Genomic DNA, 5862 nt, shown 5'->3' with positions numbered 1-5862 from the left:
GTAAGGACATGATATTGCTTTTTTTAGAAGGATGAGTAAGAGCAATGTCGGGGGTTTACTTTTACTAAGTCAGTGAAAAGAGCAAAGAAGAAATCAATAACGAGAAACTATATCCATCCCCACTGGGGGAGATAGTGTTTTGAATATAATGAAAATGCACCAATTAGTTAAGAAACTCTAGGATCTATTTTTATTTTTTTTATTTATTGAAAAAAGTAAGCAGATCTTATCCCTGAAAACTATTACATTCCTACCCCCTTCATCACACAAATATTCTTTCCCTTGAGTGAGTCTCCTAATCAAAGAGTCTGTCCTCCTGTCCCGAGAGTACACAGTGATCCCCAACTGTCCCAACTAGAGGTCCCCATTGTCTCTGACGTCTTGGAAACACCCACACACCCCCACCCCCCGCCGCCACCAATTATAAAGCTCTGCCCTTTCCTCACCGAGTTTTCTTTTTTTCTTCTGATTTTCTGTATTTTCCTCCACAGGAAAGTTTGGATGATTTTGTACAGAGGATGCCCTGTCTCTAGAGCTGATTAAACAGATTCTGTCTCCTTGGCCCTGGTATGAATATATTATAGCAACAAAAAACTGATACATTGTAAATAAAAGAGTCCTCTACTGTGTTTATATAAACTACAATTGCAGTCATGCAGGGAAACAATAGAAACAAATAAGTGATAACATTTTCAAATAAGGGGCAAGGCAATGAGGAGAAGGGATCTGACTTACAGTTAAAGGCAAACTGTAAGGCAATGAAGCAAACCTTCATCTCTTCACATAAATGGCTCCTGCTCCCGCACCTGTGAGAGATGGACTTTGCTCCTCAGCAGATGAGTGAGGCTGGGAAGAAAGGGCGCAATTTGGGGGGCTGTGTGCTCTGCTTTGGTGGGTCATATTTTTGTTCTGTTTCTTAAGAGTAGAAGATAAGAGCTTTCTCAAATGTGACACAAAAGTTAAGTTTATCATTAAAAAAAAAATTCTTACCCCTAGATTTGTGTGAAGCTCAAGGTGTGAAAAAAAAATTTTAAGATCATTTCCAGAAACCATAAAACATAACTATGTGTGGGAAACAGTGATGGCTCATCAATTGACTCATGAACTGCTCTGCTGTAGCGAACTCACAGTGAACTCTTCTGAGGCCTTAAAAAACTGGTTTCACCCACCTATTAAAACTCCAGCCTATAAAAATCATAGTGTTGCTTGTGAATCTTGAGAAAGCTTATGCTGGTAATTTTCCCTGCAGCCATTGTTTGAAATGAACTTGAATTAAAGAATTCTTCGGCACTTTTTGAACCTACACATAATGGGATGCATTTTTCGGTTGTTTTCTTTCTTCTTTTTCTTTTTCTTTTTTCTTCTTTCTTGGTTGCTCTAGGAGCTGGGGCACAGTGAAGAACAAGATCAAGGCACTGCTCTCAAAGAGCCTGCAGGCTGGTGTCCAAGAGCCAGGCAAAACCCACCTTCCTTAACAAGGGTCACCTTGAGCAGAGGTGGGTAAGTGGATGTGCAAATAGCTGACTTCAGGATATGGAGCGAGAAGGCAAAGAACCCAAGAACTGCCACTCAAAATACAAGTTGGTACACAGAAAATATATACCAGAATTGGCAAACAGTGACATGACTCACCCCATTTGCTATGGGGAAAATGTGTCCCTCTTCTCTGTGCAGGAGCTGTCCGCGTGTTTGCCCCCCGGGACTGGGCTATGTCTCAGTCATCTTTGTATCCCTCTTCCCAGCATTACCATCTACCACACTTCCTGGCACAGAGCAGGGTTAATAAATAGTTGGTGGATTAAACAAGCATTCAAAAAGGAATGTCCTCAGTGGATGAGAGGTTGAACTAGAAGAATTCCAAGATTCTTTGCTACTCATATTTTATGACCATATAGAGAGCCTGGCATGTGACAGGTGCTCCCTAAATATGGAATCAAACGCCTGCTTAGTATTGGGGTTATTTGTACCCATGTTTTGTTTCCCCACATAATTAGCTCAGCCTTTTCTACAAGTGTAGTAATATTTACTGAGTACTTTATTAATCAATTTGTATGCATTATCTGATTTAATTTTCACAATAATCCTAGGCAGTAGTTTTTGTTTCTATTGCTGCATATATAACAAACCGCTCCATAATGTAATGGCTTAAAACAACAGCATATTATTATCTGTCATGGGTTGTAGGTTGACTGGGCTCAGTGGGGCCATTCTTTTTAGGGTCTCATGGGGTTGCAGTCAGATGTTGACTGGAGCTGCAGGCATCTGAAGGCCCAGAGGGGCTGGACATTCAAAATGGCTCACTCACGTGGCTGACAGTTGATGCTGGCTGTTAAGCAGACACCTACACCATGGCCTCTCCAAAACTTGGGTGTTTCACTGCACGATGGCTGAGTTACAACACAAAACATATCAAGAAACCCAGGCAAAATGATTTAGCTTCATGTGGGCTAGCCTTGGAAGTCCCAGAACATTGCTTCCATCACATTCTAATGGTCAACCAAGTCACTGAGGCCAGCCCAGTTACACGGGGACAGGAACTGGACTTCAGCTACTGATGGAGGAATGCAAGGTCATTTCAGAAAAGCAGCTGGGATAGGAAGTGTGGTTGTAGGCATTTCAGGAAAATACCATCTGCCATTAGTATGTACTGTCAATATCCCATTTTATAGGTGAAAACATTTTGGAACAGTTGGCTAGGTCATATGGTTAGCTTGCTTATTTAAGGTGAACCAAACCCATATAACCTCTGATTCCTTAACCATTATGCTTCACTTAAGACAGTGTTCTAAAACTTTAGCAGTGAAAGAATCAGCCCCTTTTTAAAAAATGCAGTATTATTTTTAAGAATATAAAAACATAAAACCTAGTAACATTTTTAAACTAGAAATATGAGTTCTAGTAGAATTTGAGGTGTCATGCAAGAGAAATATTACTGAAGGAAGAACTATAATATATTTGTTGAGCTGTTTCAGTGGTCTGGGTACTTACACACTATATTTAAACTCATTTAATCCTTACAATACTCTGTATTCCCCAGATGAAAAATGACATTTAGAGAGGGTAAACAACTTGCCCGAAGTCACTGAGCCACTAAATGACACAGCCAGGATTTAAACACAGGCATGTCTTAGGCCACTCTTCATGCCGCTCCATGGTGTAGGCTGGGCTCAGGAAGCAGACTCTGAGATGGGACTAGCACAAAGGAAGTTAATTGAGGAGTGCTCAGGGACAACCCCTGTTGAGGGAGGGAAAGACACAGGGTCAGTCAAAGAAGAGATGGGCTGCAATCCAGTCAGAACAAAGAACTCAGCAGGCCAATGGGGAGTTTTGAAGCTAAAATAACTTCAGAATTGTCCTGAATAGGGGCAAGGAGTCTGGACCTTTATTACCAATCCCCCGTAGCAGATATCTATCACAGCAAATAGTTACCATGCAAACAAATGGATCAAGCAATCAATCCAAATTGAACTATTGAGGGAGGCAGAATCACAGAGGGAGCAACACTTATGTGTTCCTGGCTCTGGACTCCGAGGGTCTTTTCCTGCAGAATGCTAGAATATTTGGGGCCTGGACCCTCAGGAAATTTTCAGAAGAAGCCAGATCTCTAAGCCCAAACAAAGAGTTGAGTTAAACACTGCAAGTCCCTCTATATAACCTGCCCAAAGAGCCCGCAGCTCAGGCTGGTACATTTTTAATGTTGTTGAGTTTAGGCATGGCCTCAAATTGAATCAAGTTACAGTATTGAATTTATTTACTCTAGGATTCCAAATTGTGACCACACACCCAATGAGGAGTCCCTAAAAGTAAGTAATTTAAGAACTATTCACTCACAGAGGCTGGGGGTGAAAGACTGTTAGCCAAAATGATGTTGAGAGCCAACCATAATGACGCTCATCTTCAAAGAGCAGTGTACAATGAGGGAGGAATGCATAGAGGAGCCACATATCCCAGACCCATTCCACACGCCTGTAGCTGATCTAGCCTTGGCTTCAGTCTCTGTGGAGAAGGGGAAGAAGGAGAAGCGGGGCGAATTAAAAGTCACCAGAGAAGAGGAAACAATGAGATAAGGAAAATAAGACTAATTTATTGAATATAAGTTATCTCACTTAATGCTTATTACAACTGTATGAATTACTCCAATTACAAGCTTTTCAGATGATGAAACTGACATTCAAAGAGACTAGCTGAGATCCCAGGGCTATGGGACAAAAAGCAGAGAGAGAAAATAGAGGTGAAGGGAGAAGGGAAGGGAGGAGACTAGAGTTGGGTACCCTTATCAGGAAATGGGATGGTCTTTAAAATGCTGCCAAAACATATTTATGCTGCTAGAACACCATGGTTCCTCTGTCTTTTTGAGAAAAGTTCCTAAACTGAGGAACCAAGAGGGAAAGAAGTCCCTGGACCCTGAGCCCTCCTTCTACCTTCCCTTTTTCCTTTCTGAATGTCTCCGGATCCTGCTTGAGGTGTCCAATGACTTCTGATGGACTGTCTTTCCAGAGGTTTGGACATGTGATGACAGAAATTACTTTTCACTTTATTTCTAACAATTTTCAACAATGAAATGAACACTTACTGAGCACTTATACATCAGGAACTTCCAATATAGTATTTCACCTACTTTTCACAACAACCTTGTCAAGATAAAAAATAATATACTTTTTAATGGAAGATGAATCTGAAGCTCAGAGGGGTTGAGACACAGGACTCTAACCCAGGTTGGAGCCCACACATGCTTCTCTTGATTCTCTGGTCTCAAGGCCACTAACTAAGGTCCATGAACCCCACATACATTGCCCTGGCCTTGCTTTTGGTTGATCCAAACATTCTGGGTCCGTCAGGGAATACAGGTTTTACATGGATCAGTTACCCCCGTCCTGGGCATTTTATTTTTATTCCTTTAATTCCATTTATTTGGCAAGAAGAAGTGGTCACAGCCATGCAAATCGAGGAGGGGAGGGGAGGGGAGAATTTTGCAATGTATGGAGCTGTGTGTGCAAGTGCCTCATTTTTGCCTCCTGCCAAATAAACAAGACCCCCATGCTGATATTCAGTCACGAGTCATCATTCAGTCTGTACTTTTGGTCTGTGGTCCCACAGTGACCCCACAGCCAGAATCCACTGCCTGTGCATTTGACAATCATCCTTGATCTAGAAACTGGCTCTAGGCTGTGTGGACAACTGTGGGTGCTCCAATAGTTCCTTATGGGGATGGGAGCTAACCATTATCAATTGTACCCCTGAGGCTCCACCATGGGAGGGCAAGGTCCTCCCGGCCTGACAGTGCATTAAGGGAGGGCTAGTATGTGTTTATGGGGGTGGGGTGGGGGCATCCTGGAGGCACACTCAAGTAGAAGGCACTTTCTTCTCAGAACCAAATGATGAGGCAAGGGCCCCCAAAGCAGTCATATTGGCCTACGTGCTACCAAGCAACCAAGGATGTGGGGCAGGTAAAGAGAGAGGTGGGTGAAGGTGGGGATGGGAAGATGTTATTTACTGGGGAATGTGGAAGAACTGGAGTCAAGCAAATGCCAGCCAAGTTTTGAATGATCTAGATGGAGAGGGAACAGTGTTATAATGCCATTAATCCCCAACCCTGGGTGATGGGAAGAAAATATATATATTCATGTATCTGTGTATGTATAAACGTATGTACCTGTAATTTCTCTAAAACAGAGCTGGAGTTGAGACTACCTCTGCCATTTATCAATCATGGGACCTAACCTAACTGCGGGTAGTAATTCCTCTGGACCAGGTTGTCAGGCAGGGTTCAGTGCTGGCACATACCGAGACCGCAGGAAAAGTTCCCTTTCCTGGCACTTTCTCCCGGTGATTGGAAAGGGTGCTTTGTTCCCTTCCCCTGCA

This window comes from Furipterus horrens, unplaced genomic scaffold, assembly GCF_987537825.1.
Source record: "Furipterus horrens unplaced genomic scaffold, mFurHor1.1.pri manual_scaffold_2, whole genome shotgun sequence".
In the NCBI taxonomy this organism is placed as follows: Eukaryota; Metazoa; Chordata; class Mammalia; order Chiroptera; family Furipteridae; genus Furipterus; species Furipterus horrens.
This window is presented reverse-complemented; position numbering follows the sequence as displayed.